Here is a 12,291-nt window from a genome sequence, read left to right on the forward strand (position 1 = left end):
TGACTAGAACATGAATTTATTAAGATTTATCTGATTTATTATTAATTACAATAAAATGTTTCTGGATGAAACATCGAGGAAAGATCAATAAAATTGCAGTTCACGATATTCCCCTGTAAAAACACACGGGAAAGTCGAGGTCGAGATCATGGACACTCCGGCGTTCTCCCGAAGCCTCACATCCAACAGTGGCGTGGATTTCACGGCGCGTTTACCTGGCGGATCATTGCGAACATCTCCACACCCTTTCAGTGAACAAGTTCGAATATAGGTGTTAAAGCTGCTTTGAGATCATTTAAATTGTTGCCCTCTTCAGATAATTGCGATTTTAACGTGGAAAAGTTTAATATGTGTGCGTGTGTTACGCTAATGAATTCACCTGGCAAAATAACAACAAAACTAGAGGAAATTATTTCGATTAACGAAAGTAAATCTTGGCTATCGGATTAACCGTGATTTGTTTTGTGAAATCGATTGAGATGTGCAGGTATATTTTAAATGGTTGTGATCCTAATTATTCCATTAGCCATTTAATGTCTGGAACATTTACTGGATAACATAATTCGATGGGGTTTTTTTTGTTGCTTTCGACGTGAACTATTTCATGTTGTTTTGATTCAGATATTATTTTAGATTCGCTCAGTTGTGTCTGCAAACCCTGGCTTGATGGAAACAATAGTTAAACAAACAATCTGTTTGTGAGATCATGGAGTGAAAGGACAGCTGCCAGTACTGTGTGAGTAATGTGCTCGAAAGTAATCAGTTGAGAGTTTAGCCATTGTTTAAATAATAGTTAAAATGCCGCGATCTGAAGACAATTTTCAATAGGATTTGTCTGTTTGTGCCCTGGGTGTGGAGAATGCTAATGGCTACCGCCCCCCCAGCCCTCCTTCCCCTCCCCGCCCGTATTGAAAGCTTTCGGTGCTGGAGGTACGAAGCCCGAAGACAATAGGAAGGCGTGTGCCAGCGCCGGGAGTGGGGGCGGGGGGGTGAAGGCAGCGTCTGTCTGCGGGCCATTACCGGAGGGCAGCTCAAATTCACCCGGGTCAGAGCACTGTCACCCTGGCCAGGCCCAGCCAGCTGCCACACGGAAACCGTGCAAAGACCTGGATAATAATCATCCAGACCGATTACAGCAATGGTTATAGATATCTGCTTGGAGAACTATCCCCATCCTTTGAAACTTAGAAATTAGCCGCAACTTTTTCCACTGTCTGATTAAATGTATTATTATATTCGCATGTAATATTAATGATATACCAATATGTTATATATGTACATAATATATGTACACATATATATGTTTATATATTATATATATGTGAGTGTATGTATTTACATATAAATTATGTTCTTAAGCCCCATATGGTGATTTCTCACAGGCATACTATTTTCAACTTATCCTTCCTAAAATCTACAGACTTTTAAAACGCAATCTTGCTGACGGCTACTCACTGGTCTTAAGTCTCACTCATTTCAACTTGGTCCTGCATTGTGGGACTCGGTCCATCAGCCAGTTTTTTTAAAATTATCAATGAATACATTATATAATGAATAAGGATTGAATATTATTTGGTAACGGTGGGGCTAAGTGGTGTGATATTGGTGGCCCAAATTTGTAAACGAGAATTAAATGCAATCTCCGTCAATTTGCAGAGACGGGTGGAAATTAGATCTATCAAATCGATTTAGCATTGAAGACAAGTCACACGACACAATGTTCTCTGTGCGCACCCAGATACACCGATCATTACAATAGATTAAACGTTTACACAAGTACACGCGTCCCGTCTGATAGCGGGCAGCGCTTTTTCCACATAAAGGTAGATTAACATTACAATAATGATTTCACCAATTGAGCACGCGGAGACTATATCTGGGACAGCGCAGCGCTCCCCAGTCAGACTGTGACACTCCATTCAGAGTTTGAGTTTCCTTCTCCCCCACCATCCACACAAAAAAAAATGCACTTGTCGATTTCAGGTCAGTTTCGTACCCCCTTCCCCCTCCCGTCCAAAAACCGCGCCGCAAAAGAATAGATATATATAATAACGGAGTCTTGAAACTGACCTGAAAATTTCTGTATTAACTTGTAATTTGAGTCCGTTTCGTTTCTGGTGTCAGCTCATTCTGGCCGCCCGCAACGTTTCCAGACACTTCGGTGAGGCCGGTTCCGCCAGGTCTTGGGAAATTAAGAAGCGAAATTAAGGATATTGTGTACGATCAGCGCTACCGACACACACACACACACCATCAATATTCTAGATATTACCAAAATCCATGCTGCACTCGCCCCGGGATCTCCACTCACTTTTGCACCCTCCTAAATTAAACATATTCTAATCTGACAAAGCGCTTAGCTTGACAATTTTATTTTAATTTTTTTGCCCCAACAGATGGAGAGATATAAATTGCACGTTTTTTTGAGGGGAGGGGGGGTTGAAACAAGGATTTATTTCAGATTTCACACACAGACAGTTGGGGGGGGGGGGGGTAGATAAATTGATTGATTGAATCATTCCTCCTCAATAATCGTTATGTATTTACATGCACTCTCACAATTAGCAGGCAGCAGTTTATATCCCAGAAGAAACGCTGAATATTAAAGCTGCGAGGGATAATTGGACCTCCTGCTGTTCCTGATACGATTATGTCACCGCCTGGGGCCAAGTTTCATTACACACAGTTTTTTGAACTCACTGCATTCATCGATCCGATTAGATATTTATTTATGTGGGGTTATATAAATTATTCGTAAAATACACACTCGATGTTTAGCTGTTTGTTCAAAGTTTTGCAAAACGGCTCTGCCTCCCTCCCACCACACACACACCTCGCCCCTCTCATATCCAGCTTCAATAAGGGCACCAAACAACCAAAGTCCAGTCCTTCGCCACAATCCTCACAATCCGCACTTACCTTCGGTGTCCTCAATCCCAGGACCCGGTCCACTTAACGAGCTGTGAATAATTTAACGGTTTCCCGTGATTTTATACAAATTAAAATAGGTATTTATTTACCAATTCGGATTTTTTTAAGGGCGGGGGGTGGGGGGGAGAAGCTTGTATGTTTTCCTGCTGTGATCTGAAGCGGTGTGAATATTAATTTCCCATCTCACAATTTGCGCGCGTTGGAATCACTCTGTTTGTTATGATTCCGTGTTATCGATATCACTCACGCCGTGTATCGATGCTGCAATAAGATCGCTCTTTTATTTCCCTCTTGCCAAATTGTACTTGTACATTTCAGGTCAGCCCCCTCCTCCAATCACCCCCAACTCAAGTTGATTTCAACGTCAGCAGCAGTCATAATAAAACAAGTTTAACAGCAGAACTATCTGTTATAAATTAATAACACAACAGGGCACAGTATCCCCGCCCCGAAGTCTCAATTCCGCTGTAATTATGTGATCAAGAGAGTGAGAGTGAGACGGAATTTCAAATCGTTTGAGAAACATTTCACATTTCCCTGATAGAGACAGACAATTGATAGACAGCCAGAAACACGTAGACTGGGTTCATACAGAAAAGTACATTGAGAAATAGATACATAGAGAGATGATACACACCTGCGCCTAGGCAGTATGTTGAGTTTGCTAAACTCTCTCAGTACTCTTAACATGCAAATGATTTAGCACCGCTCTAATGGATGCATTCACTTCACTGACTTTGCCGGCGTTTTTGCGAGCGGTATTGCACCACGGGTTAACTCTGCCCTCAAATCAAAGTCAACCCGCGCCTCGCCTTCTTTGTTCAGCAGACGTTGAAACCCCCAGGGGGCGTTTGAAGCGAGCACTGCACTTACCGAGGATGGCGAGCGCCACGCTGTGGCGAAGACGTGCCGTCTGATTTCAGCCAGCTTTCGCCACCGCACACACCCGCAACAACCTCTCCTTTCCAACAATCTCCCCCCTGCTTTGCAAGTGTGTGTTGCTCTTGCCTGCCTCAGCCCAGCGGCAGTCTTCATTACGTGGAGCTAGCCAGAGTGTCAGCAGGTGGAGGGATATCACTGCAGGCCCCCACAGTGTGGCAATCTTTTCTGATTGGCGTTTATTTTAGCACTTCCCGCCTGCAAGTTAGAATTGAACTTTGCCAGTCAAAGCATGTGCCCACCCTCGAGCATCCACAGATGCACAGTTCCTGCAGGAAAGAAAGCAAGGCTTGCATTTCTATAGCGCCTTTCACGACCACACGTTGTCCCCATAGCTTTTTTACAGCCAATGAGATACTTTAGAAGTGTTGTCAGCACTGGGAACCCTGGATAATGATTTTCCCTTCACTAGTCCAGGAATGCTGAGGCAGAGATCAAACTCTTTTAAAATAATAACATTGGACCATGTGCACAACCGCAAATTAACAAATAAACGTTAAAGCGAGCCTTAACAAATCAAATTAAAATTCTGTTCACTGTTGTGATGATGCACTACCATCCCTCCGGTGCCCACTGATCGCGGAAGGCCGGTGGACCCCGCGTGCCCCATCTCCAGGGACACCCTGGCACGAACATAGCCGTGGAAGAGAGGCAGACAGTCGGGCTGAGCGATCCCCTGGCAGAGATCACAGAATCTTGTAGCACAGAGGGAGACCATTCGGCCCAACGTGCCTCTGCCGGCTCTTTGAAAGGGCGATTGCACACCCCAAAAGCCGCCGCAGCTGAGACCAGTTAACTCAGCACCGACAGAAGATCACATCCTGGAGCTTCTGGCATCAGGCCTCTCCTGCACCAGGTCACATAGTTACACACTAGGGGAAGCTTCTACATATACGTATTTATTTTCCAACCATCTTTTCTGAGTCTCCCAATCCACTAAAGAAAGAGTGACTTGCATTTATATAGCACCTTTCACAACCTCCGGATATCCCAAAGTGCTTTACAGCCAATGAAGTACTTTTTGGAGTGCAGTCACTGTTGTAATGTGGGCAATCAACATTACTAAAAAACAGATTGTCCGGACATACATTGCGGTTTGTGGGAGCTTGCTGTGCGCAAATTGTGCACAGCAAGCTCCCACAAACAGCAATGTGATAATGTCTGGACAATCTGTTTTTTAGTAATGTTGATTGCGAGCTAAATATTGGCCAGGACACCGGGGATAACTCCCCTGCTCTTCTTTGAAATAGTGCCATGGGATCTATTTCGTCCATCTGAGAGAGCAGACAGGGCCACGGTTTAGCGTCTCATCCGAAAGACGGCACCTCCGACAGTGCAGCTCTCCCTCAGAGCTGAATTGGAATGTCAGGTCAGATTTTGTGCCCAAGTCTTTGGAGTGCGGCTATGAACCCACAACCTTTAGTGACTCAGAGGCTAGCATGCTGCCCACTGAGCCACAGCTGACACTCGAGTGGGGAAACCTGTTCTCAGGCCTCGCTAAGTCTACGTAAAGTTAGAAACCACCAAGAGCAGAAGATTGCCAAAGGCGCCTCACCTCATTCTCCAACTTTTTCATGCCCCCCCCCCCCACCCTGTGGAAAGCCCCTTGGCTGAGGTCATGAACTCTGTGGCTGGGGTGAAAGTTCCAATCAATGGGGCTTTATAATCCCATTATAATCCAAACCTGACTAAAAAACAATGCTCTGTTTCTTGTCAAAATACGGACTTTAGTTTGTTATTCAGTCTGCTTCGGAATGACTCATAAGTTGACTTTAATGTGCCTGTTCGATTGCTGCACAAATCTGAATTTGCAATCAAAGTGGAATTAAGAGGCGTGCCTAGTGAGAACAGGTAAAGCGGAAAACAAGGAGTCTCGGAAATATCAGGTGGGGAGCTCATGGGTCACCTTTATTGTCATCAATTTTCACATGGGCTTCATAGCCCACCAATGTTGGTTGTTTAGGGGGCAGAATGGGCACTGGACATGGAGCTGAGGGACTCCTGGAGGCCGTGGCACCAGCAAGAGTCAGGGCCTGCTGGTGAGACGGGAGGAGCGGGGGAGGCAGGGCCTATTATAACATACCCAAACAAGGGTTAGGTACAAGCAAAGAAATACAGCCATAGTTAGGAAAGAAAGACTTGCTTTTCTATAGTGTCTTTCCCGCCCACCGGACATCTCAAAGCGTTTACGGCCAATTAAATATTTTTGAAGTGTAGTCACTGTTGTAATGTGAGAAACGCGGCAGCCAATTTACGCACAGCAAGCTCCCACAATCCCCATCATCATCATAGGCAGTCTCTCAGAATCGAGAAAGACTTGCTTCCACTTTTAAAATAAGTCCTTAGGTGGCTGAACAGTCCAATACGAGAACCACAGTCCCTGTCACAGGTGGGGCAGATAGTTGTTGAGGGTAAGGGAGGGTGGGACTGGTTTGCCGTGCGCACTTTCCGCTGCCTGCGCTTGATTTCTGCATGCTCTCGGCGATGAGACTCGAGGTGCTCGGCGCCCTCCCGGATGCACTTCCTCCACAAACGGCAATGTGATAGTGACCAGATAATCTGTTTTTTGTTATGCTGACTGAGGGATAAATATTGGCCAGAATACCAGGGATAACTCCCCTGCTCTTCTTCAAAATAGTGCCATGGGATCTATTACGCCCACCTGAGAGGGCAGACGGGGCCTCGGTTTAACATCTCATCCGAAAGACGGCACCTCCGACAGTGCAGCACTCCCTTAGTACTGCATTGGAGTGTCAGCCTAGATTTTTGTGCTCAAAGTCCCTGGAGTGGGACTTGAACCCACAACCTTTATGACTCAGGACAGCAATGTATTGGGAAAATCTTACTAAAACTATGGAGCAACAGAGTATGACTCAGTTTTCAATCTTGGATTCATTTGTCAAATGGTTTTGCATGTATGTGCATCACTAGGGTGACCGAGCTCTGGCAAAAGGAGCCAATTTAATATTTATAAAAAACATATTTCCTTCTGTTTTTCTTCTCTTTTATCGTGCCTCACGTGCTTTAGCTCGGTGTCACTCACTAACTTTTCTTGAGAGCTGCAATGCAAGGTGCTGCCATGCTCCAGAGCTACTCTCAGTCATGGCACAACACGTGATACCTTCGGGTGATCGGCACAGCCTGCAGTTTAAAGAAAAAAAAGAAAAACTTGCATTTATATAGCGCTTTTCACAACCACCGGACGTTCCAAAGTGCTTCACAGCCAATTAAACACTTCTGGAGTGTAGTCACTGTTATAATGTAGGAAACGCAGCAGCCAATTTGTGCACAGCAAGCTCCCACAAACTGCAATGGGATTATGACCGGATAATCTGTTTTAATGATGTTGATTGAGGGATAAATATTGGCCAGGACACCGGGGAGAACTCCCCTGCTTGTCTTCGAAATAGTGCCATGGGATCTTTTACGTCCACCTGAGAAGGTAGATGGGCTCGCAGTTTAACGTCTCATCCAAAAGACAGCACCTCCAACAGTGCAACACTCCCTCAGCACTGCACTGCAAGTGTCAGCCTAGATTTTTGTGCTCATGCTGGAGTGAGACTTGAACCCACAACCTTCTGACTCAGAGGCGAGTGTGTAGCCCACTGAGCCACAGCTGGCTGAGAACTATAAACACATGAAGCCCCAGTGGAAGCAAGGCAGAAAATACAGTGGAAGCCGGCATTACTGTCAAAAAGAATCCAATCTCACAAGATTTTCAGGCATCCATATATACAAATGGAAACAAGCCAGGAGGCACTGACCTCCATTAAAAATGGATCGCACGTAGTCTATAAAAACTGTGCTAGAGACAAAAATCCGTCTTTACTCAACATGGGCAGGTGATGATGGTATGCCTTGTGGTTTCTGCCCCCTCGAGCATCCCTGATTATAATTGCTCAAATATTGGTGGCTGTGCCTTCTGTTGCCTAGGCCCCAAGCTGTGGAACTCCCTCCCTAAACCTCTCCACCTCTCTTTCCTCCTTCCAGACGCTCCTTAAAACCTACCACTTTGACCAAGCCTTTGGTCACCTGCGCTAATTTCTTCTTATGCGGCTCGGTCTCAAATTTGTTGTCTCATAATACTCCTGTGAAGCACCTTGGGCCCTTGTACTACGTTAAAGTGCTATATATATATATATATGTTGTTGTGGATCAGGATGTAGCTTATCTGCATCTATTTAGACTTACGATGTGGAATTTATATTCTCAATCAGAAACCCCAGTGGAACAAAAGGACACTGGTACGACAGTAGTTCTTCATCAGATATATGCTGCATCTTAGCATTCCGATAAACATAGAAACATAGAATCATAGAAAATAGGTGCAGGAGCAGGCCATTCGGCCCTTCGAGCCTGCACCACCATTCAATAAGATCATGGCTGATCATTCCTTCAGTACCCCGTTCCTGCTTTCTCTCCATACCCCTTGATCCCTTTAGCTGCAAGGGCCATATCTAACTCCCTCTTGACTACATCCAATGAACTGGCATCAACAACTCTCTGCGGTAGGGAATTCCATAGGTTAACAACTCTCTGAGTGAAGAAGTTCCTCCTCATCTCAGTCCTAAATGGCTTACCCCGTATCCTAATACTATGTCCTCTGGTTCTGGACTTCCCCAACATTGGGAACATTCTTCCTGCATCTAACCTGTCCAGTCCCGTCAGAATTTTATATGTTTCTGTGAGATCCCCTCTCATCCTTCTAAACTCCAGTGAATACAGGCCCAGTCGATCCAGTCTCTCCTCATATGTCAGTCCTGCCATCCCAGGAATCAGTCTGGTGAACCTTTGCTGCTCTCCCTCAATAGCAAGAACATCCCTCCTCAGATTAGGAGACCAAAACTGAACACAATATTCCAGGTGGGGCCTCACCAAGGCCCTGTACAACTGCAGTAAGACTTCCCTGCTCCTATACTCAAATCCCCTTGCTATGAAGGCCAACATACCATTTGCCTTCTTCACCGCCTGCTGTACCTGCAAGCCAACCTTCAATGACTGATGAATCATGACACCCAGGTCTCGCTGCACCTCCCCTTTTCCTAATCTGCCGCCATTCAGATAATATTCTGCCTTCGTGTTTTTGCCCCCAAAGTGGATAATCTCATATTTATCCACATTATACTGCATCTGCCATGTATTTGCCCACTTGCCTAACCTGTCCAAATCACCCTGCAGCCTCTTCGCATCCTCCTCACAGATCACACCGCCAACCAGTTTAGTGTCATCTGCAAACTTGGAGATACTACACTCAATTCCATCATCCAAATCATTAATATATATTGTAAAGAGCTGGGGTCCCAGCACTGAGCCCTACGGCACTCCACTAGTCACTGCCTGCCATTCTGAAAAGGACCCGTTAATCCCGACTCTCTGCTTCCTGTCTGCCAACCAGTTCTCTATCCACGTCAGTACATTACCCCCAATACCATGTGCTTTGATTTTGCACACCAATCTCTTGTGTGGGACCTTGTCAAAAGCCTTTTGAAAGTCCAAATACACCACATCCACTGGTTCTCCCTTGTCCACTCTACTAGTTACATCCTCAAAAAATTCCAGAAGATTTGTCAAGCATGATTTCCCCTTCATAAATCCATGCTGACTTGGACCTATCCTATCACTGCTTTCCAAATGTGCTGCTATTTCATCCTTAATAATTGATTCCAAAGAAAAAAAAGACTACATCTTGTGGGTCTCCAGTGACAGGCACTAGCAAGTACTAATATTGTATCCTTGGCCAAAATTACTTGCAAATTCTAGTGGTCACAGTACTGGACTGGGAACAACAGTAACTTTCATTTATATAGCGCCTTTAATGTAGTAAAACGTCCCAAGGCGCTTCACAAGAGTGTTATAAAACAAAAATTTGCCACACAGAAGAGATTATGGCAGATGACCAAAAGCTTGGTCAAAGAGCTATGTTTTAAGGAGTGCCTTAAAGGAGGAAAGAGAGGTAGAGAGGTGGAGAGGTTTAGGGAGGGAGTTCCAGAGCTTAGGGCCAGCGATTATAAACTCCCACAAATTGCTATGTGATAATGATCATATAATCTCTTTTTTTTAGTGGTGTTGATTGAAGTTAAATATTGGCCAGGACATCTTCTTCAAAATAGTGCCATGGGCTCCTTTTACATTCATCTGAGAGAGAGAGCACGCATACAGGACCTCAGTTTATCATCTCATCCGACAGTGCAGCACTCCCTCTGCACTGTACTGGAGTGTAAGCTAGATTTTTGCACTCAAGTCTCTGGAGTGGGACTTGAACCCACAACTTTCTAACTCAGAGGCAAGCGTGCTGCCCACTGAGCCATTGGCTAACATAATCCTAACCATTGTTCAAAAGAGTACAACAGCAAAACTAGCAAGAATGGGATGGATGCTCAAAGCTTCTACTCTTGCAAGGATAATGCTCTATATAAATAAAAAGGTCCACTCAGCCCAGACCAAATATTTCTAAAAATGGAACATACATTACAACATGTACAATGGACTTCATTCAGCTTCTGAATGTTTAGTACAGCACTGCAGGGTCATATTCTGTGATCCGAAATAACCATGAATGACATGGAATAATAAGACACTTCTCCAAATGTAAAATGTATTAACGATTTAATAATTTTACTCCAATGTATTGTTTCCAGGATCTTAAAACTGTGGAACTTCAATTGTTAGAATTGGGCTCCTTCCCTGCACTCTTTACTCAGCTTCCTGCAAAGCTTAACTTTCGTTAGCAAAGCACATACTTCTGATGAACTGAAACTTGACCTTATGCACAAAAAATCTCTGGGACATCAGTGGACAATCAACTCTTGTACCCATGAAGTATAAACCAGAAATAATACAGCTTATCCACCATGTGTTTCAGATCTCCCTAAACTGGTGGAAAACACACTTACAAACCATGTAGTACAGGCTAAAAATTGTAAAGCAACTTTTTTAAAGAAGTAAAATTATACAGAAAAATTAAACAGCATCTGTTGCAAAATACTAACAATTTAGAAGCAGGGTTATTCTCTTCAGACCTCTTTACTATGAATGATGGTGAAAAGCTTTACATAAACCTCACACTGTTCCTGTAGCCCCAGACTTGTACATTCGAGCCAGGGTGTCCCTGGAGATGGAGCAGGCGGTGTCCACCGGTACGCTCGTGGCCTTCTGCGAGAGGTGGACGCCGGAGGGACTGGAGTGCATCATCACCCCTGGCAACCAAATTTTAATTTGATCCTTTAAAGTTTTATTGGTTAATTTGTCAGTTCTAGTGCCCCTTTAATAAGGGGGCTCTTGATTTATAGTTGTACAGAGGCGTGATGAAATCAGCAACTGAAGAACATTGACAACCAGCCTGGCTATATGTTTCTCTATTCTTTGATCTCCAACTAGCACAATGAAAGATTAAAGAAAAACTATCCTTCCAAATTAATGAGAAGCTGCCCTATTTTTAAACATTCCCCACAGGAACAGACTGAGAGAAAAATAACTGTGGGTGTAAAATACCTTCAACGATCATAGATAGCCAAACAGGATTTGATTTCAATAGATTTGGACCCCACCTCCTTTCCCCATCCCCTATTGGTGGGACAGCCAATACAGGTGACGGCTCTGATTCTTTCTTGCAACAATAGAATCACATGCATTGTATGCTCCAGACAGGCAGATGTGGATTCACATAAGCCCCCCATGACAAGGAGACAGAAACAAATTAAAACCCTTTCAGCAAACAGTAACATAAACCATTGTAACTTGTTGCAATACTGGACTCTAAATACAAATTAACATAGAATTGATGAAATATTTCTCAGTCTTTTAAAACCCAAGCTGTCATGTAACTCTAGTTTGTATATGGAGAGGAAACGTTTCAAGGACACCCTCAAAGCCTCCTTGATAAGGTGCAACATCCCCACTGACACCTGGGAGTCCCTGGCCAAAGACCGCCCTAAGTGGAGGAAGAGCATCCGGGAGGGCGCTGAGCACCTCGAGTCTCGTCGCCGAGAGCATGCAGAAATCAAGCGCAGGCAGCGGAAGGAGCATGCGGCAAACCAGTCCCACCCACCCTTTCCTTCAACCACTCTCTGTCCCACCTGTGACAGAGACTGCAATTCCCGTATTGGACTGTTCAGTCACCTGAGAACTCGCATTTAGAGTGGAAGCAAGTCTTCCTCGATTTCGAGGGACTGCCTATGATGATGATGATGAACTCTAGTTTGTTTTATCTCTTTTCTTATTGATGTTCTGTCCTGTGGACTCCAACCCTCACCGAGGTTTCTCAACCAATAAAATATGTGCCTCAGAGGCAACAGCAACGATGGGAGCTGGAACTTCCTGTGCAAAATATGAATTATTGGGATGGAGGAGAATTTCAAAAGTTCAAAAAAAGTTTTGGAAATTTAGGGCCTGGTTGTGTTGTCAACATTTAACAGAGGCAAA

At 44.4% G+C, this 12,291-nt stretch overlaps 1 protein-coding gene across 1 annotated transcript in view; it reads left to right on the plus strand.

Annotated features, from left to right (window-relative positions):
- The first annotated feature begins 629 nt into the window (after positions 1 to 629).
- The window catches only part of LOC139235010 (transmembrane protein 230-like), a 29,735-nt gene continuing 18,073 nt past the window's right edge, over positions 630 to 12,291 (plus strand). Inside the window, exon 1 of the mRNA XM_070866087.1 lies at positions 630 to 736. The gene's annotated coding sequence lies outside the window, so the exon portion shown is untranslated. The remainder of the gene's footprint in view (positions 737 to 12,291) is intronic.

The sequence above is a fragment of the Pristiophorus japonicus genome, chromosome 22 (genome assembly GCF_044704955.1).
Source record: "Pristiophorus japonicus isolate sPriJap1 chromosome 22, sPriJap1.hap1, whole genome shotgun sequence".
Classification (NCBI taxonomy): domain Eukaryota; kingdom Metazoa; phylum Chordata; class Chondrichthyes; family Pristiophoridae; genus Pristiophorus; species Pristiophorus japonicus.